Here is a 20,493-nt window from a genome sequence, read left to right as displayed (position 1 = left end):
GCCTGGCTTGCCATCCAAATATACACATGCATCTGGTATCCACCCAGCCACCTGGAAACTTGTTCCTTGGACCCAAGCATGCCTCGTGCCCACCCGTTCATATGTGCGGAACAGGTGCATGTACCCACCGCCGACCTGGGGTGGGCGTGATCCTGACCTTGCCCTTCCTTGAGGGGTGGAGCCGTGTGGGACCTACGGTGACTCAGCCTTGCTGGGGCAGCTTCAGGTATGGTGGCCTCAGACTCCTGTGGTGGCCTGGATGCCTGGTCTCCCCCATCACCTGCGGGAAGGGCCTGGAGCTCTGTGGCTCTACCAGGCACTGTGCTGGGCCCTTTTATTGCCCAGATGGGGAAACTGAGGCTTGGGACACACAGCCGAAGTCGCAAGTCAGGACTACAGACCTCCCGTCAGCTTCTTGGTCACACTGCCTTGCTTCATGCAGGGCTGGCCCAGCCAGGGCCAGTCTCTCAGGCTGGCTTTGGGGACACATCCCTCTGTGTTGTTTAGGACTGACCCCTCGCTTTCTTGCTTTCTTCCTGCCAGTGATTCAGCCTTTTGGCCTCTGGAATTTGGCGAGAGATATGCATGACCTTGGACAAGGCATTTAATCCCTGTAAGCCTCAGTTTCCTGCTTTCTTGATAGTCACCTGTAGTTGCTGGGTAATGCTGAGGAGTCTGGGAGGTGACCTCTGTCCAGGGCTGACTTAAGAGCTGGGGACAAGCACAGAGAGCCTGGCAGTGGGGTTGTTTTTTTACACCGGTGAGCCTGGGGCAGTCGGGGCCCAGGTCTGCCCTGCCTCCTCTTGCCTGCTCCCATCTCCTCCCGTCCCCTGCTCGGCCAGGCCACATCACATCAGTGTTTTTAGATATGGGTCTGGTGGGCCCTCCCCCTCTCCAGAGAGGCAGGACGTGAGTCATGTCCGCGCTGGCAGACGCCACCCTTGGCACAGCTGACCGCACCCGCCGCTAATCTCCTGAGAGGCCGTCTTTGGGGCTGAGGGATATTGCCAGTGGGGTGGGGGTAGGGGTCAGGCCTGGGTGGGGGACTCCCTAAGGATGCCCATGCTCAGGTCTCTGCTGGGTGCCTGCTGCATAGTGGGAGATCAGCCAGCATGGGATCAATGCGCCATTGGTGCTGAGTGCTTCTACACATATGTTCTTAGCACATGTCTCAGCTGTTTTGAGAAGCCCATAGGATTATTAACGCATGTGACTGGTGAGGACACCAAGGCCAAGGAAGACAAGAAGCTGGGCCAAGTTCACAGAGGTGGGGTTTGAATTTGAGCGTGTGTTCTGTGAGCGGCTCAGGGTAGCTCTCCCTCCAGCTCCAGTGCCCCCTTACCAGGTGCTGATCTCAAAGCAGCTCTCCCCGCCTCTCCCTCTACCTGCCTTGAAGTCAGCAGTTCTCATCTGAACACACAGGATGGAGATGTGACATATGAGACGCCTTCCCCTGGGACTGGGGGACTTGGGGAGGCTCCTGGCCGGTGGGAGGTAACTCCACCCTCTCCCACACAGGAAGGCAGATCAGAATGCAGGGGAGGCAGGGAGAGGAAGGTGATTCTGTGAGAGCCCCAGAGGCACTCTTCTGGCAGCCTCAGAGCCTTCCAGGATCTGCCCACACCCCTTTCTCCAGACTCAGGCTGCACCACTTTCCTTCACTCCTCCCTAGCCCTGCTAGCAAAAATTTCTGTTCCTGAGCTCTTTTCTGACTCTGGATCTCTTGGTCTTCCCTTGGCTGGCTCCCTCTGATCCTTTAGGTCATGCAGCTGAAATGTCACTTCTTCCAGGAAGCCATCCTTGATCACCTTAGTCCACTGGACCCGACTGTGATCGCCATCAGGGAGACCCCATTCCCATCACCTCCCTTGTCACCTGCTGCCATCTTTGTCCTGGGCTGTTGGCTTCTCCATCCCCTGTCCTTTTTACTTCCCAACCCCAGACTCCGTGTAAATAGTGACCCCGACTTTTTGAGTTCTTTGCTGTGGCCACATTACCAAGCTATGGATCTAGCTTGTAGCGGATCAATACATTTTTTTTTTTTTAAATTTATAGACAGAGAGAAATCACAAGTAGGCAGAGAGGCAGGCAGAGAGAGAGAAGGGGGAAGCAGGCTCCCTGCTGAGCAGAGAGCCCGACGTGGGGCTCTATCCCAGGACCCTGAGATCATGACCCGAGCTGAAGGCAGAGGCTTAAACCACTGAGCCACCCAGGCGCCCCGGGTCAATACATTTTTTTGAAGAAATTGTGAAAAGAGCAACTTTTCAAAAGTCAGCCAAACTAAACAGTCAAGGGCTGTGGACCCATTTCACAATGGGGTATGTCTCACCATCGTGTCAGATGCCCTAGGCGAGAACGGGGCTTCTGAGCAGGTCCCATCTCTTATGAGTCAGATTCTAGGAATGCGGGGTGTGTTAAGTTGGGCCCCCCCCCCAGGTGCAAGGGCAAGTGGTTTATTTGTTGGTGGTATACCATTAGGATATGCTAATAAGCAGATTACCCCTGGGGGCAGCTGGGAACCTTGGGGAGACTGTCGGACACGCCCCCGGCTGGTCACACCCCTGGTAGAAAGTTGTCCACCTGTGCCCAGCGGATTTGGGTGAGGCTCCAAGAGCATCTGCTGTGATGGGGTTAGGCTCTTCCCTTGGTGGCTGACAAGCACGGTGTGGCCAGAGGATGACTCTGGCTCAAGGGAAGCACAGCATGTGCTCAGAGGCTGTGATGGGGAGAGGCCATCTGTTTCTGCTTCTGCACCAGGTCTGGGGCTATTTGCACAAAGTTGCCAGTTTGGGCATAAAAGGATCTTTGAACCCGAGAGGTCATTTTCTTGGGTTCACCTCCTGCTTTCTGATAAGAGTCCCTGTCTACTGAGCACCTGTTGTATACAATTTCCAGGTGTCTTCACTTCCTTGTATTGTTCACAACACGGCACAAAGCCTGGCCCCTCCTGCTTCCTGCTGCTTTCTTGCACCTGGGTGGAAGTCCAGTGGTCTAATTCCACAGGCTCCCACCTCCTCCCAGGCTAAAAGAGTAATTTTAATATGATGGATGAGGACAGTTATTGATTGACACGTGCGGTGACCACAGACTTGTGCTAAGTACTTGGCATATGTGATCTCAGTTAATCCCCACAAAAGCAGGTGGAGTACTTAGCTTTGATGGCATTCTAATAGATGCAGATGCTGAGGCTCAGAGAGGTGAGCGACTGGCACAGGGTCACACAGCTAGTAGAGGTTGAGATGTGATTGGATGCCGAGCTGGTTGACTCTGGGAAGTCCATGCTCTGAACGGTCATCCAGAAGGCCACAGACAGGGCAAGGAGACCGGGGAGCTCCTGGCCGCCAGTCCTGTGTGCTATCCCCCAAACACGGCGTCCTCTAGCTCTTGATAACTGGTGATTACACTGGGCAAAGTAGGGTCTGGGAGAACTGAGAGCAGGTGGTGTTTATCCGAATTTAGGAGATTGTATGGTATTTTCTATAACCTGGCCCAGTAAGTTGCCTTCCGGGGATGGGCTCACAGTGACTCACGGAGAACTGACTCCCCAACTCCAACCCCCTCCCTCTCCTCCCTGGCCCAGGTGGCTGTTCTAGGAGTGGAAGTTTGGGCAGGCTATCTTGGTAGAGGACAATCTCTAGACTCTAGGACATTGAAGAGCTTTGCCCTTGGTGGCTGGAAAGCAAGGATATTCGGATGGGGTCCTTTGGTGTATCTCTAGAGATAAGAATAAAGGGCTTTTGGAGCAGAGGGTAGAGCCTTGCCAACACTCTCATGCAGGCACACACACACACACATACCTACCTTGTGGCTGTCGCCGTTCTTTACGGCTGGGGCCGTGGCATGTCTAGAGGTCATCTCTGGCCTTGTCATTCACTGTGGACTTCCATTCAGGAGGCAGTGTCTCCTCCTGGACCCCAGGTAGAGCCTTGGGTTCTGTCTCAGGAAGAGGTTTTGAGAATCAGAGACGGAGATGCACATTGAGGAAGACATTGATGGGGCTGAGCTCTCAGAAGGGAAAGTGAGTGAAGCAGAAGTGGCCGGGGTGGGGGGGTGGTCTCAGCCTGGTTTGATTCCCGCTGGTGAGTTCTGGAACCACAGAACAAATCCTGCCTGGAAGCAAGGGTAGACAGTCGTGTGTGTCCCATCTGAGTCTGTCACTGACTTATGGGTGCCTTGGTTTGTGGGGTGCTTACCGGCAGGGGTGGGGGTCGTGGGCCAGCCTGTTGGAGGATAGCAATCCTGGACAAGGATGTACCTGTGAACTGTTGGCAGACCACCTCCTAGCAGGTGAGGGAAGGGTGAAGCACCAGGAGAAGGGATCTGGTAGCGGGAGGGCACAACAGTGTCTCCCGGAGGTTCCATGCCGGATTTGTCCCTAACTAGCTGTGTGACTTTACATGAGCTGCTTACCCTTTGTGGGCCCAAATTTCACCTTCTGTACACCAAGATGGTTGCCAGGACCATTGTTTACTCCATCTCATCCTTATCCTCCCTCAAATCACTCATTTTCTCATTCAAACATCCATGTGTTTCAGGAAACGTTTATTGTGTACCTATTAATGCCAGATGCCTTGCTAGGCTCCGGCGATAAAAGAGGGAGCCCTTGGCAGACAAATAAACAGGCTTAAAATGGGTCAATATCACAAAAAAGCAGAGAGCTGTGGAAATCCTTCTTGGGGCAGGGTTGGGGAGGTCAGGGAGGGCTTCCTGGAGGAAGAGGCATCTCATCAGGGAGCTGTTGCTGTTAGCGCATGCAGGTACTGACATCACTCAGGAAGAAGGGAAGGTGATCCGTAAATCCCTGTGGGTCTCTTTCCCTTCAGAGGGTGGCTTTCTTTCTAGATCCGGATTCCCTCCATGTCAAAGCGAACTGTTTGTAGGATGAGTAAGTTTGGAGCCAGGAGAGAAGGTGGGGAGGAGTTGGCAAGAGATGCTATACACCCCAGGTGTGTGTAGGGGCAGATCAGTCAGCTCTGGGGCGGGGTGTGGCTTTATTTGGTGAGCACCTGCAGGCCCCTGGAAGTTTTAGATTTTGTTTTCTTAGATATAACTTAATGTATAAACTGGATACATGTTTACAGATGTTTTTAACTTGTAACCAACACTCCCATCAAGATATAGAGCTTTCTAGGCCCCCAGAGCACTCCCTTACACCCCTTTGAGTCAACAATCCTCCAAGGTTCTTACTGCTGTTCTCCCTCAGTCACCATGGGGAGACTTTGCCTATTTCCTGAGCTTCACGTAAGTTCACTTGGACACACATAGCTTTCCAGTTTCTTCTTGTTTTGTTCACCAAAATGTGATATTTACCCATGTTTTGCGTGTCAAGGTAGTTTGTTTGTCTCATTGCTGTGTTATATTCCGTCCTAGGAATATGCCAGAATTTACTTATCCAGTCTACTGTGGATGGCCGGGTAGGCAGTTTCCAGGTTTGGGCTGTTCTGGATAGAGCAGCTGTGGGCGTCCGTGTATACGTCCTCTGTGGCCTGAGCGCCCATTTCCGTGCGATGGGTACCCAGCAGCAGGCTGGGTACAGATGGGCTTTGGTGGACTCCGCCAAACAAAGTGTCTGTGCTTGTTGAACACCAGTTCCACTTCTGTGTCCTTGAAAGCCCTTGCTAATGTCAGTCTTCAGAATTTTGGCCATTATGGTAGATGTGGGATAGTAGTTCATTGTGGGCATAGTTTTGCTTCCCTGATGACCAGTGAAGACGAGCATCTTCTCATGGGCTTATTGGCCATTTGGAGAACTTGCTCTCCAAAAACATGTGTGTGTTCACGTGTGTATTTGTCACTCAAGCCTTCTGTCCTTAAAAACCATTCAGCCAACCAGGTTCCAGGTCCAAGTGTCTGATAGTTTTCAGATAATGCCTGCTCTGGCATCCCGTGGGCAGCTAACACAGGATTTCTGTAGCTGGGAGAACCTTCATTTATAGAGCCCTTGGGCCAAAGCAATTTGTGTGTCATATAAATAAGTATACACTTGTATATTATATAGATAGGCATTACATAAAATATATAGTACATATAAATACCTATAATGGATATAGTAACACATCACTGTAGCATATATTATATATAAGCAATGCATAGTTATATATAGTTTTATATATAATTTTTTATATATACATAAAAATTACATTATGAATCAGGAGCCCTAGGATCTTGCTGAGATTCTGGCTGGCTTGTGTTCCACCTGTGGGTTAGGAAAATCATTCTCCTCTCTAGCACAGACACACCTGGGATCACCTCTTTCCCATTTTCTGCACCAAAAATCAAACAGGCTCTTCTCATTTCTGGACTCCATGCTCGGTGAGGTGCTGTGGATTAATGATCCAGGAAGAAGATCACTTTGGAATTTTTTTCCCCAAGCACCTAGGGAGTGCTTGGTGATTTGGTTGGGGTGGGGCTGCTATTGCCATTGGTAACCACCAGGCAGGGCAGGGATGCTGAGGACCCTTGGGTGCTTCTGGGGTTGGGTTCCCTGCTGAGGCAGGGGTGTGAGCATGAGTGTGGTTCTTTGGGAGGGGGGTGCCTGTGGAGATGAGACAGGGAAGGCAAGGAGCTTCACATAGGGCACGTGATCAGGAGTACAGAACCTCAGAGTTTTCCCCCCCAGAGAAGGGAGGGAGCTGGGGTATTGATACACCTGTTCCCTGTCTTTGGTGGCCGGCCGTCCTTCTGGGGGAGGGGGGCATTGACTCGTTGGCACTTCCAGGCTGTGCTGCCTGCTGGCCAAGTGAGCCCCTGTGACCAGAGACCCAGCCCTGAGCCAGAGAATTGCAGTCACCTTCCATCAGCAGCCCTCTGTGTCCAGGGCTGTGTGCGAAAGCAGTCAAAGGTGAAGGTGTGTGCTGTCCCGTCGCTGAGAAACTCTTGAACCCTCTGACACTCGTACCGTCAGCAGCTCAGTCTCTTTCACTTCGTGCTTCCCCTTACTCAGTGTTTCTCGAACTCGTCCGTCTTCTCTTGCACGCACGCTGATTGTTCTCAGAAGGCATTGCGGCAAAGGAAGCAAGAGAGTGGGCTTCCTCCTCGGTGTCTTTGGGTCTCAGTTTGCCCTTCTGTAAAAGTGAGGGTAAAATGCTCCCTGCCCCAGAGGTTGCTGGGAGAAACGAGTGTCCGTCTGTGTCCTGTTTCCCAGGGACCCAGTCGCATGGTCCGTAAACAGAAACTACTGTGTTGTTATTCTCATTGTGTGAAATGTAGAAATTGTAACTAAGTCAGAAGAGTTTCTCTGAAACTCTTTGTAGCTGCCTTCAGTTGAATGTGTGAAAGGCTCGATTGTACTCCTTATAACTCATTACGTGTATCACTCGGTGACGCCTAGAGAATTCCATGTAAGTGGCAGATATCACCTTAGAAATGGAACTGTGGTACCCTAATGTCTTTATCTGGTCAGCTGGGCCCTGTTCGTGGAGCCCCGTATATCAGTGCATAAAGAGGAATGGGTCTGGGGGCTTGAGGGGCCTGTAGTCGATCACCCAAACATTTGGCATTCCTCAGTCTAAACCACAAATGCTCTGGGCATGTAATGAGTCACTTTATTCCTTGGAACCTCCGTGAAGAAGAACCTTTGATTAACCGAGGCCTCCCCTCCACCCTCCTTGGGGCACACCCTGCGTTTAAGGCCATGGGACAAAGAGGTCAAAATAAACTGTTCTCAGCTATGCTAAAGGTCACGACTTCTTACAATGGGTGGGTGATTTGTGGTTCAGTTAAAAAAAGGTTGGGCCCGGGGTGGGGGCCATCAGTCAGTCATTGAGACAAGGCCTGGGCTGAAGTTAGCTCCGGGGACTGGGTTTCAGCTTGACTGTAGGACTCACCTTCTCCCAGCCTCAGCTGACACGTGGAGGTTCATGGAGCCCTGAGCTTAGGGGTTCTTAATTCAGCTGCTCAGCTGCATGCTGCCTCCCCCAGGAAGCCCTCCCTTCCCTCTCTTCTCAGCCAAGTTGACCTCCATAACAAATGGCCACAGGTCAGTGGCTGCAACAAGTTTACCTTACGGTTCTGGAGGTCAGAAGTCTCATATGGGTCGTCAGAGGTGTGTTCCTTCTGGAGGCTCTTTATTGTCTTTTCTAGCTTCCAGAAGCTGCTACATGCTGGGCTTGTGATCCTGCATCACTTGACCTGTTTTTGTTGTTGGTTTGTTTGTTTTTTTTAAAGATTTTATTTACTTACTTGAGAGAGAGAGAGCATGAGCAGAGGGAGTGGCAGAAGGAGAGGGAGAAGCAGGCTCCTCGCTGAGCAGGGAGCCTAACATGGGGCTCGATCCCAAGACCCTGGGATCATGACCTGAACCCAAGGCAGCTGACTGAGCCAACCAGGCACCCCAATCTATTTTTTTTTTTTTTAATCACATTTTCTCTCTCTGACACTGACCTTCTTGCCTCCCTCTTCCAGGGACCCTTGTGCTGATGCAGGATCCGTCCATATAATCCAGGGTAACCTTCCCCATCTCAGGAGCCTTCATTCCTCAGTGCCTGCAAAGTCCCTCCTGCTGGTAAGGTAACAGATTCATGGGTTCTGGGGGTTAGGGCCTGGATGTCTTTGCGGGGCATTATTTTGTCTACTGTAAGCTCTTTGTCCCATGGGCCTCCGTTTTACCTCAACGTCCATGGCCACATCTGCTTCCCCCATTAGACTGAGCTTCAAGAACAAGTGTGTTCTGCTCCCCAGTGTTGCCTAGAAACCCGCTCTGAGCTGGGCCAGCCTAGTGCCAGGCAGGGGGGGTCAATGACCCGTCAGCAGAGCCTGCCCACTCCAGAGACAGACAGCCCAAGTGCAGTCCCAGGTCTGCTCCCTTACTAAGCAGTTGACCTCAGCAAATCACCTTGCCTTTGAAACCTCACTTTCCTTACCTGTAAAATGGGGATAACACTAGTATTGACTCCAGGAGGTCTTTGAAGGGACTGACAAAAATTATGCATGGAGAGCCCTTGGCTCAGTGTCCGGCCCACGGTGGCACCTAAGAACATGGCAGCTGGTAACACTACAGGGATTAACAGGGTAGGGTGGGGAGTGAGGCCGCCTGAGTTCAAATCCTCGCTTCACCCCTTGGACAAATGGCTGATCCTCTCCAGGCCTTGTTGTCTTCATCCATCAAATGGGGTCTCATCCCACAACCCAACTCATGGGGTGGGTTGAGTGGGGAAGTGCATTCATGGTGCCATCTGGCACCGAATCAATGCTCCATTAGTGTTAGCAATTGGACGATGGCAATCATTACTACTAGGTGTTCCCAGGGTCAAGCTCTCAGGAGGTTGGAGGACCCAACAACTGAATGAACTCAGAACGGCTCGCTGGGGTGTCTGCTTGGTAGTCGGGCCAGGTGTATGTCTTCAGCTACACAGAGGCCCAGGTTCTGTGCCAGGAGTGGGGCCTGTCTGTTGTGCCCTGAGGCCAGCAGTGCCAGGCCCAGGCAAGTTTACAGGGGTGCTCGGAAGCTGGTCCAAGAGAAGGAGGAGATGATTGGTTGCCTGAAGGACGTGGGAGGCACAGTTATCCTCCTGGGAAAACCTGGAGGAGACCTTTCAGCTGTCCCTGCAGGTTCACTGCCAGATGGCATGCATGTGACAGGGACAGAGTGGCTGGTGGGCATGAGGTAGGGTGGGAGCCGTGCAGTAGCCAGAGAGATGGGCTTGAGACCATTGGCATCCCTGGGGACCCGCATTTTGTCCTGATAGTCCCTTACACATTCCTTATACCCTTTGGGGGGAATTCTCTTTGGTGTTTATGTGTTTTTGACACTTCCTCTGTTGTTACTAAGGCTTGGGTACATGGCAGGCTCGTGTGGGATGTGAGGGTGGCCTTGCAGATAGCATCTGCCTGGCTAGGTGCCCTTCCTTCCCCTCTCTGCAGCTTTGGACAGTCTGAGAGTGGGTAAGGGTAGATTCCCCCGAATCACTCGCTAAGATCCCTGTAGTACGAAACTATTTCTCTGCATCTTAAAGAATTCAGATTTCTCCTGCCCCTAGGGGGAGAAAAAAATCCCACCAACCCACAAATACCTCGAGCAGCCTTCACGTTCCATTTGCCCATTTGCTTATTTGTTTATCATGCATTAATAGAAACCTGCTATGTGCCAAGGCCACATGAGGTGGGCCATTTGGTTTAATCATCACAATGCTTTGAGATAAGTGTCACAGAACTTTATTCACCCATGAAGACACTGAACTTTAAGAGGTAAAGTGGCTTGTCCAAGGCTTAGACGACGCTTGTCCACTTGGCCTATCTGTGCCAAACTCCTTGTGTCCATTAGGAATGCTTTTGCCTATGGGTAGAGAAACCCAAACTCAGGATGGCTTCAATAGTACATTATTATTCTTTACATAACAACAACAAAAACCCAGAGGGGGTGGTTCAGAGTTAGTGCAGTGGCTTGGCTGTGTTAAGGTCTTTTCCATGCCCTTGTCCTTAAAATAGTGCTTGAGATCTCCTTGTCTCAAGATGGTTGCCTTGGCTGCAGGCATCACACCTCTGTTCCAGGTAGGAAGAAGGGGAGGGAGCACCATAAGCTGCATCTGCCTATTTTTGTTTTTGTTTTTTTTTATCAGCAAAGCAAAAGCTTCCCTAGAAATCTAGCCATTTCCCCTTATATCTGTTTGGTCAGGACTGGATCACATGGCCATGCTTCTAGCTGTAAAGACCAGGAAAGCTGTCTCTGGCTTGTTAGCCTTTAAAAGGAAAGCTACCAGATAGTAGCTTATACCTTCATGTTTTGACTTTGAGTCTATATTCTTTCCATTTTACTGATGATTTCCAGCCTCATGGACTTGTGCCATATCCACACAATCCCTGCTCCTGTTATTTTACTTGTCAACTTTATGCTTTTCCTAAAGTGAACTAAATTTTTTAAAAGAACCTTTGTGAAAATCTCTATTGTAAATAGCTAGCATCACTTGTCTTAAGTGGAAAACAACAGTAAAATTAAAGACAATGAAAATAAAATAATATTTAAAAATTTGCTGCAGTTAATGGTCTGATGAGCTTGGGGTGGCTTTTATTAAATTGGGATATTGCCACACAGTGGAAACATAAGTGTTTAAGTCCCAGTAGCACCAGGCACAGACGGTCTTAGGGACTTCTTGAGAGGTCGCCCAGGAGAATCAGAAGGATACAGCTTTTACATGATGTCCTTCCCCGCAGCTTCCTACTGTGCCTGGACAGGAGAGCACCCTTTGCCAGGCATCAACTAGGTCTGGGGAAGAAGAACTTGGAATGGAGGGGTCTATGCCCTGGGTGGGGTAGGGTGGGGATTCTAAATCTTGAAAGAGGAAGAATTAGCTTTACCTCTGATGCAAGGCATTAGGATCAGGTACATTGCCAAAGTTGGTTGGAAGTCACTTTGGCCCAGGAAATTAGCATGGGCTTCTTGGAGAAGGTCTCCCCTCGAGTGCTCTAAAAAGGCAGGTTGGAGTTGGGCAAAGGGAAATTGTGCCGTGCGTTAAAAAGCGCCCCGTGGAAAAGGAGTAAGTGAAAAAGTCGTGGACCCTTTGGGAATCTGGGAGTGGAGGCAGGGCCTTGCGGTATAGACCAAGTTAGTTATTTTTGGCGGGCCTTTGAATACCTTCCCCAAGGCAATGGATGGTGAGAGCCATTTATTTTAGAGCTAAGGAGAGACATGATCACACCTTTCTAGGGTTTGAGCTTTGCACATAAGGCAGCTCTTAGGCCCAAATAAGCTAATTCCTCCAGAAATCTATTTGTACTTGGCGGAGATTTTTTTTTTAAATTTTTCTGAAATGCAATATGCACTTCTCAGCCTCCCTAAAGAGAGCGTGTTGTGTGCACACCTTTGCGAGTCCAGCCGGCATCATGCTGTGTGTTGTGTTGAATCCAGCTTTGGGGTTGAATTTCCTCTGCTGTGAACATCTGTCCCAGGGCTGGGTCTTCCTTCCTGCTCCTCCTTCCACCACCGGGCTGGGTGGGCCTCTGGGCTGAGCCCAGATGCACCTCTCTCTTTGAGCTGCTCTGATTACCCTTGCAAACCTTATAGTCAAGTCTGTGATAATCGGGCCATAAACGAGAACCAGGGAAGCTGCGAGTGAGGGCATGGCCAGCCCGGGGCCCTGGTTTATTGCTCATTAGACAGCTTTATTGGGTTTGTCCCGGAGGAGAAGTTGAGAACCCTGACCTCCTCAGCTTTGAATTAAGGCAGCCTGGGATGTGTTTCCCTTAGGTGTGGAAGTCCATTCTGCATATATCAAAAGTTCCCAAAAAAGGCATGCATCCTTTGAACCTGTCAGCCCACTTCTAGGCAGAATTTGTCTTGGGAAAATAAGTGCGTGTGGGTGTTCATTGCCATTTTGGTTTTAATGGTCAGTGGTTGGCTACAGCCTAAAGGTCCTGGAGTGGGGGATAGATGATCTAATGATGAGATGCCTACAAAATGGAATGCTGCAGAAGCATGGGCAAGGACTGTGTAGGTTGTACAGTTATTGATGTGAAAGGTGTTTATGATAGGTCTTGAAATTAAAAGGAAAGAAAAAAAATGCAAGTTCCTAAATTGCCCGTCTGATTCTGTTTCAGTTTTGACTACAAGTTCCCGTCTATGAGGGAAATGCCCAGGTTGACGTACATGGGATTGCTGGGTCAGAACAATAGGGGCTGGTGGGTGGTAGGATTTTGGATTATTAAAAACATTTTTGCTCCCCTGTATTTATGAAGTTTTCTATAATGATCATTGTAGAGATCTAGTGGAGGGGCAAGTCGCAGGCAGCAGAGTGTGAGAGTTTTGATTGTTTTGAAGAGGGCAATGTCACTTCCTCCTTAAGTGAATCCAGTCTCCCGGGACTGAGTTCTCCGCCATCTAGAGCAGGACCCCACAAACTCTTTCTGTAAAGGGCCACATAGTAATATTTTAGGCTCTCTGGGCCATATGGCCTCTGTGGCAACCCCTCAGCTCTGGGTTCATACCTCAGGAGAAGCTGTACATAATATATAAATACATGGGCAGGGCCTGTTCCAATAAAACTTTATTTACAAAAACAGGTGGTGGGCCGGATGTGGCCAGCAGACTGCAGTTCATCCGTCCTTGATCTAAAGACAAACAAAACAAACAAAAAAGCAGCTTGATTAATGGCTTCAGTCCATGTTTCAGCCAATCCAGAAATAGCACAAATAGTAGGAAGGAACAGGCTAATGAGGATAGAAAAGGCGGATGTTTAAATAGAGGCGTAAAGATAAGTTGTACAGTTCTTTCTCTAGATCGGCATTTGCACCTGGCTGAGGGGTGTTGGGCTGAAGCAGTTTGGGTGATGCTTTGAGTGGGAAGATGTCCTACCCAGATCTGATGTTCCAGGGCACATTTGGGAAGAGCCCCTGTGAACCGTTCCTCTGGACCCCAGCGTCTGGGACATCAGGTGTGCTGAGCTGATGTGCGGGAAGTAGACAGGGGATGGGGACACAATTTGTGAACTTAGAAATGCAGCTGTGTTATATGCTTGAAAATGACGAATCTTATGTTACGTGATTTCTACCACAATGGACCACAAAAAAGTAGGATGATGGAATAATTTATCTCCATACCTGGGCACTTGTAAGAGTGTAAAGGGTCTGGTGTGTTCTAGGTCAACCAGACTGTGTGGCAAACCACCCAGTTCTGACTCCCAGACCAGTGTTTTATATTCTCCAGTGTGATTATTTTTTTTAAGATTATTTATTTTATTTATTTGACAAAGAGAGAGGGAACAAAAGCAGGGGGATTGGGAGAGGGAGAAACAGGCCTCCCGCTGAGCAGTGAGCCCGTCATGGGGCTCAATCCCAGGACCCTGGGATCATGACCAGAGCTAAAGGCAGACACTAAGTGACTGTGCCACTCAGGCACCAGTGTGATTCTGACTCAGGTTAATAAAACTCATGAACTTTAGAAAGTTGTGCCTCCCAGACTTTCCACCAAAATAGCCCCGTGTTGCCCCAAGGAGGGCCAACGAGTAGGCTAATGCCATATGACTGTTTCTCCAGTCACTTTGGGCCTGTGCACATGCTGTCTCCCAGGCTGGCTTTCTCTGTTTGGCTGATTCCTACTAGATTGATGGAGATGTTACCTCTTCCAGGAAGACATCCCTGACTAATCCTTTGGGCTTCTATAGCCTCACTTTCTGCCCCTGTCAAGGCACCCTGCAAATTTTATGGTCTTTCCTCTCCCCCTCCTCCACAAGACTATGTCTGTGACCCATTGTGACCAGGAGTGGGGTCTCCCTTGCTTCCCATGGCATTCCCAGGGTGAGGGGGCATAGCCTGGGGTGGACCTTTAATGAGGGCCTTTAATGCCTAAAGGACACAGGTCCCATGAACTGAGTCATGTAGTCATGAGTTTAAGCAGTAGGTTTACTTTGTGTTTAGTTTCTTGCTTTAAAAAAAAAATTGTGGTAAAATACACACAGCGTGAACCTATCATCTTAACTGTTTCTGAGTGTACAGTTCAGTGGCATTAAGTACATTCACACTATTATGAAACCAGTCCTGCCATTTGTCTCTGGAACTTTCTCTTCAACTCATGCTACATCTCTGTTCCCATGAAACGCCAGGTCCCCATTCCCTTCTACCCCCATGCCTGGCACTCACCATTCTACTTTCTACCCCTATGAATTTGACAGCTCTAGGTGCCGCCAATAAGTGGGTGTCATGCCATATTTGTGTTTTTGTGACTGGCTTATTATACTTTTCATAACATCCTCAAGGTTCATCCACGTTGTAGCCTCAGAATATCTTTCCTTTTTAAGGTCGAGTAATATTTCATTGGGTTGGAGATACCACTTTTTGTGTATTCATCTATCGGTGGACATTGGTTGTTTCTGCCTTCCAGGTAGTGTGAATAATGTTGTTCTGAACACTGGTACGCAAGTCTCGGTTCCAGACTCCGCTCTCAGGGATGGGAAGGCTGGGCCCTATGGTAATTCTGTGTTTGGTTTTTGAGGTTCTGCCCTACTGTTTTCCACAGCCTCTGCACCGTTTTGTATTCCCATAGTGGTGCATTCAGTTTCTGATTTTTCCACATCCTTGCCAGCACTGCTTGTGTTCTGTTTTTTGGGTTTTTGGTGTTTTCTTCTAGCCATCCTAGATACTTCTGGGTGTGAAGTATCTTTACATCTAAACATCATCAAAAGTGGCTATTCGAGGAAGCCTGGGTAGCTCAGTTGGTTGTGTGTCTGACTCTTGCTTTCAGCTCAGGTTATGATCTCAGGGTCGTGAGATACAGCTCTGCATCCAGCTCAACGCTTAGGGCAGAATCTGCTTCTTTTGATCCCTTTGCTCCTCCCCCAGCCACCTCCCCTCTCATAAATAAATAAAATATTAAAAAAAAAAAAAAAAGAAAGCACACTTGAAGTCCTTTAAAAAAAAAAAAAAAAAGCAGTTATTCTAGTTAAGCCCATGTGGACTTTGGAAGAAATCTGACGGGGAGGAGGATGGGGTCAGGTCAGCATAACTCCAGCCACCCGTGGGCAGGTCACTTTGCTGCTCTGGCTGTGTCTTCATCTGTCATCTGGGGTCACAGCAGGACCTGCTTCTGCTGTGGGGCACGATTTTTCTGCCACTCGTGATGTTCTGGGCTGGCTGGACCCTGGAGGTCTGGTCTGCCTGCTGACATTGCAACTTCTGTGGCATTTCAAATGGCATATGAGTCCTGGGTTTTCTCAAAGAAGGGTTTATCATCCTAAATCTAGGGGTGGTTAACACTGGGTTTGCATAAAGGTTAACACTGAAATGGGCATCTCTCTGTAGGTGGCCTCCTCTTCCCTTAGATTCCTTCCGTAGGATAAATCTTTAGAAGCAGGATGGCTGGGGACGCCTGGGTGGCTCAGTTGGTGGAGCAGACTAGCTTTTGATTTCGGCTCAGGTCCCAATCTCAGGGTTGTGAGATCGAGCCCCGCCTCGGGCTCTGTGCTCAGTGCAGAGTCTGCTTGCCCCCCCTCTGCCACCCCCTCTGTCAAATAAATAAATAGAATCTTTTGTGGGGGGGATAAAAGAAGCAGGGTTACTGAATCAAAAAGAAATGCTTTTGGGGCACCTGGGTGGCTCAGTGGGTTAAAGCCTCTGCCTTCGGCTCAGGTCATGATCTCAGGTTCCTGGGATCGAGCCCCGCATCGGGCTTTCTGCTTGGCGGGGAGCCTGCGTCCTCCTCTCTCTCTCTGCCTGCCTCTCTGCCTACTTGTGATTTCTCTCTGTCAAATAAACAAATAAAATCTTTAAAAAAAAAAAAAAAGAAAAAAAGAAATGCTTTCTTTGGGGCTGAGTATAGTGGGGAAAACCACTGATTTACAGTCGTCAGATTTCAACCCCAGCTCTGCCCCTCCTTAGCATGTGATCCAGCTCATTTTTCAAAACTGTGTTTTCCTCGTCTCTAGAATGGTGGTCATAATTTGAGTGTATTAAATGGGGGGAGGCAGAAGGTACACGGAATGACGGAGTCTGGTGCCTGACTCTTGATGGAGTCTCAGAAAATAGTAGTTGAGAGCAGATATTGCCAAACTGCTTTTATAACTGACACTGGCCCTGGGAGCAGATGAGCGTATCCCTTTTCCCATAGCCACACCTAATTGGATGCTATTATTTTCTTCTCTCTGAAAGGAATGCTCTCCTTTCAGATACTTTTTAGCACACTGGCTTTCTGTCCCTTGTGTTGTCAGACCCTGAGGACCCAGCTGTGAGCTGGACCCAGGACCAGGACCACCCGGTCTAGTGGAGTATGAAATAGGCAGTCACCATGTGTGTGATCAGCGCTGGACTAGGCAGAAACACCAAAACTTAGATCCCACAGCACAGAGGAGGCGCCTGAAGCTGCCTTAGGGCATCAGGAAAGGCTTCCTGGAGGAGGGGGCATTTTGGAGCTCAGGATGGAAGGATGACTAGGGATTAGTCAGGCAGCAGGCGAGGAAGAGCATAGTGTGTCTTGTGACCGGTCTGGGAGTTCATTGTCCCAAAGTAAGTGTGTGAGTGCATGTGAGAGACAGACAGATGGACAGGGAGGAGATGAAGGGGATCGGGATCCTGCTGGGTCTCAGGGAAGGCACTGGACACGTGTGGATGGGGCTTGCATGTCAGAACCCCCCTCCAGTGCTGCTGGAGGTGACTGGAGGAGGCTCCAGCAGAGACGGGAATGCCAGTGAGGAGGCGGATTTTTCGTGTCCCTTCTTCTTGAAGCTTTCCCTGGGGCCCCTCCCCTTTTTATTGTCACTTAATCTGACTTTCTATGTCTCTTGCTTGTTTATGTTCTTTACTCCCATCTTCTTGACTGCTGGCTCCCTGGGGACGGGGTACATAGCCCCTTGTTTTCTTCACTGCCATGTCCCTAGCACCTGGCCTGGAGCTCCATAATTGTGGATTGGAGTGAATGAACGGATGAATGAACCGGGCGACAGAGCTAGGGCTGTTGCCATGGGGACGGGGAGGAGAGGACGCATTCACTCCAGTGCCATTAGCCATTGGGCCCCTTCTCTCTGGGGCCCTGCCCTCCTGGGAGGCCACGGGCACGACACACTTGGCGCCTGGCATGGTGCCCCCCACCGCGGGGTGGCTTTGCAGACTCGGGAAGCCAGGTCACATTCCGGAAGACACCGGAAGGCGTGAGGACTGGCTGGCACCCCTCAGCAGATGGTGGCATTCCCAGGAAGCGGCACCCAGAGACGGCTGAGTGAATGACTGGTGAGCTCCCAGATCGGATTTAAGGGTGTAATTACGAAAGATCTGCAGCAGCTGTTAGAACGAATCAACGCCTGTGAATCTGAGAGAAAAGCTGCCAAACTGTTTGGTTTTGAATGGAGGTGTTTCTCTTGCCTTCTCCCTGTGTGGTTATGTCGAGAGGAGGAGGTTATGAGCGATAAGGGATATCACTCTCCCCTACCCCCAGCACGGAGCCCAGAGCCTGCTTTGCAGGAGAGTCAGTAGGAGGGATGGACGGACGGAGGCTCTGGAATGAGTGCCCCTGAATTTCAGCAACGGTGGGACTTATTGCCTCAGTTCCCAGGAAAATGGACTTCTTTGCCTGAAATTGCAGGAAATGGGCATTTCAGACTTTGCAGAGACACTCAGAGAGATCCAGCCTATAGACGTGGCAGGGTCAGCAGTGGGGACATATCCATTGCTGCCCCCGTTACCTGAGGTCAGACTGGCGTCCTCTGCCCCTTGGGCCACGGTGGACCCCTGACCTCCCAGATCGGCCCTGCTGCCCATCTGTTCCCCACGCCACCATGCGCGGTGATTCACACCTATCTGAACAAGAGAGGTGGCTTGCACTCTGCACCCCTTCCATGTTCAGGGAGCTCCTGTTTGCCTGGCTTTGGTCATGGTGCTCACGCAATTGCAAAGAGTGAGTGAGGCCACACAAGGCATAGCAGCTGGCCTCTGTGTGAGCGAGCTTCCAAAGTGTTTTGGAAGAGACCGACATGTCTTAAATTAAGCATGACATATGTGATGCATTTAAGTGAAGGTTTTAAAGAGCACATTTCAATCCATTGCCTTGTGTTTTTTTACAACAGGTTAGTGAACCCCTGAGAGTCTCGTGTTTCTGGGTTTGGGAAAGACTTCAAAATGTTCTTTAGCTGTTTATTGCAGTGGTTCAAAAAAAAAAAAAAGAAAGAAAAGAAAAGAAACAACCCGTCTCTTTCCCCCCATTTGTTCACTGATGTATCCATTAATTCATGGATTTGTTGATGCTGTCATATTTACATACCAGGTATTTGCCAAGCGTTTTAAGTGGGAACTCGAGAGGAAGACCGAGATGGGAGACAGATACCAGATAACAGAGCCACTGTTCAGTTAAGAGGGGTACAGACCAAGAGTCTTTCCCCCTTTACTTCCCTGCAGGGTGGCTACTGAGCTGGGGTTGGGAATCCCCGCGTAGGGCGACACGCATGCACCGTCCATCCTGATTTGCCAGCAGTTGCTCTGGGTGACCACCTTCCCAGGACAAGCTGTGCAGACAAGCATTCATCCCAGGCTTGGGCAGAGGCGCTGGCGACAGAGCAGGATGACATGGGGTTCATGTCATCATAGCAGGTATCTAATGGGGACATGTCTGGGGCCATAGAGAAATGGGGGGGAAGGGGGTGCTCTTGGTGAGTTAGGTAGGTTGAGATCCCAGCTGAGCTCTTCACAACTCTTGGGTTTTGTCATCCAGTAGCAAATGACTGATGGCCACTACCCAGCTTGCCAGGGCCAGAGTTAAGTCCCCCTGTGTCCTCAGTTGCTTCATGTCACAAAACTCATGGTACCTGCCCTTATTCAGAATCATAGGAGCCTGGGGAGCAGAAGAAGGTCTCTTCATTCACCTGTTTCTTTATTCCACCAAGCAATATTTTATGTATATAATCAACAGTGATGTATGCAGAGCTATGACACACCAGGCCGCTGTGCTTGCTTCTGGGGACTCAGGGTGCCCTCTGGGGGCTTGCCATTGGATGGCAAAGACTGAAGGCTCATGCAGCATTAAATACAACTGTGTGGTTGTGATGAGTCCTGCCGAGGATGTCTGGTGCTCTATGGATGTGTAAGACAAAGATCATACCAGGTGTGTGTGTGTGTGTGTGTGTGTGTGTGTGTGTGTGTTGGGAGGGGCAAAGAGGTTGGAGCTGTGTCTGAGGACTGGGCCTGTGTCTGTGTGTGAGTGAGAAGGGTATCCCGGAAAGCAGGGACAGAATGTGCAAAGGCCCTGGGGTGGTGTTTTAGGACCTGTGAGAGATGCAATGTGCAAATACTTCTGAGTCAGGAGAAACAGCTCCCAGATTAGCCAGCACCGGAGTTCTCTGGCATCATTTCTCAGCCTAGGGAGTCTTCTGGGATCACCATGCCCAGTCCTAAGCAGTGACTACTATTCCTGTGCTCCCGCTTCCCCCTTTACATACCGCAGCGTTTATTACCCAGAGTTGCAATTGCTTCTGTGTGTGTGTGTATGTGTGTGTTTTCTACACAAGACTGTGAGTTCTCTGCATGCAGAGGACTTTTCTTGTTCGTCTTTGTGCACAGGGTAGGTGCCCAGTAAACATGTAGCAGAGGAATGGGGGAGATTTTTTTTTGAGCGCCAGCGTGGACTCAGCCCCCTTTCTGCTACGATATTGAGAAGCCGCAAGGAGTGTGCGTTTTACAAGCTGGTGATGATGCCAACGGATGCAGTTGGAGCTCCAAAGCTTTTGTGCCGTTTGTGCACATACTTCCGGAACTCCGGAACTGAGGCTGTGGTCCTGTGTCTCCCAGACCTGCGGAAACTCAGCCCGGTTGTGGGGGACGAGCCTCCCTTCCCCCACCCGCTTCTGCCATGGGAGGGTGCAGCCAGCCCCGATCGCCATGAGACGTGACACCGTTGGCTTTGTCGGGCAGGCACGCATCCCCATCCAGGGCCTGCCAGCTCCGGTAAGTGGGACCGGAGTGTCCAGGAGATGGAGAGCACCTGTGGGTTCTGCCAGGGAATTTTCTGTCTTTTGAATCCCACTGTTGCCCTGTGTCTCATGTCTGGGCTGCATGTGTATGTGTGTATGTGTGTGTGGGGGGGTGTCC

The 20,493-nt window shown here is 50.1% G+C and overlaps 1 protein-coding gene across 3 annotated transcripts in view; it reads left to right on the top strand.

Annotated features, from left to right (window-relative positions):
* KIAA1671 (KIAA1671 ortholog) overlaps window positions 1–20,493 on the top strand; it is a 183,774-nt gene that overhangs the window by 32,401 nt on the left and 130,880 nt on the right. Inside the window, exon 2 of one of the 3 annotated variants that reach the window (XM_044244043.1) lies at window positions 8,404–8,503. The gene's annotated coding sequence lies outside the window, so the exon portion shown is untranslated. Of the gene's footprint in view, window positions 1–8,356; window positions 8,504–20,279; window positions 20,350–20,493 lie in introns of those variants that run through there. The other 2 variants (XM_044244042.1, XM_044244044.1) reach the window with 2 other exon arrangements.

Source organism: Neovison vison, chromosome 3 (assembly GCF_020171115.1).
Source record: "Neovison vison isolate M4711 chromosome 3, ASM_NN_V1, whole genome shotgun sequence".
NCBI lineage: Eukaryota > Metazoa > Chordata > Mammalia > Carnivora > Mustelidae > Neogale > Neogale vison.
The sequence above is the reverse complement of the archived record's forward strand: the minus strand, read 5'-3'. Positions and strand labels throughout refer to the sequence as shown.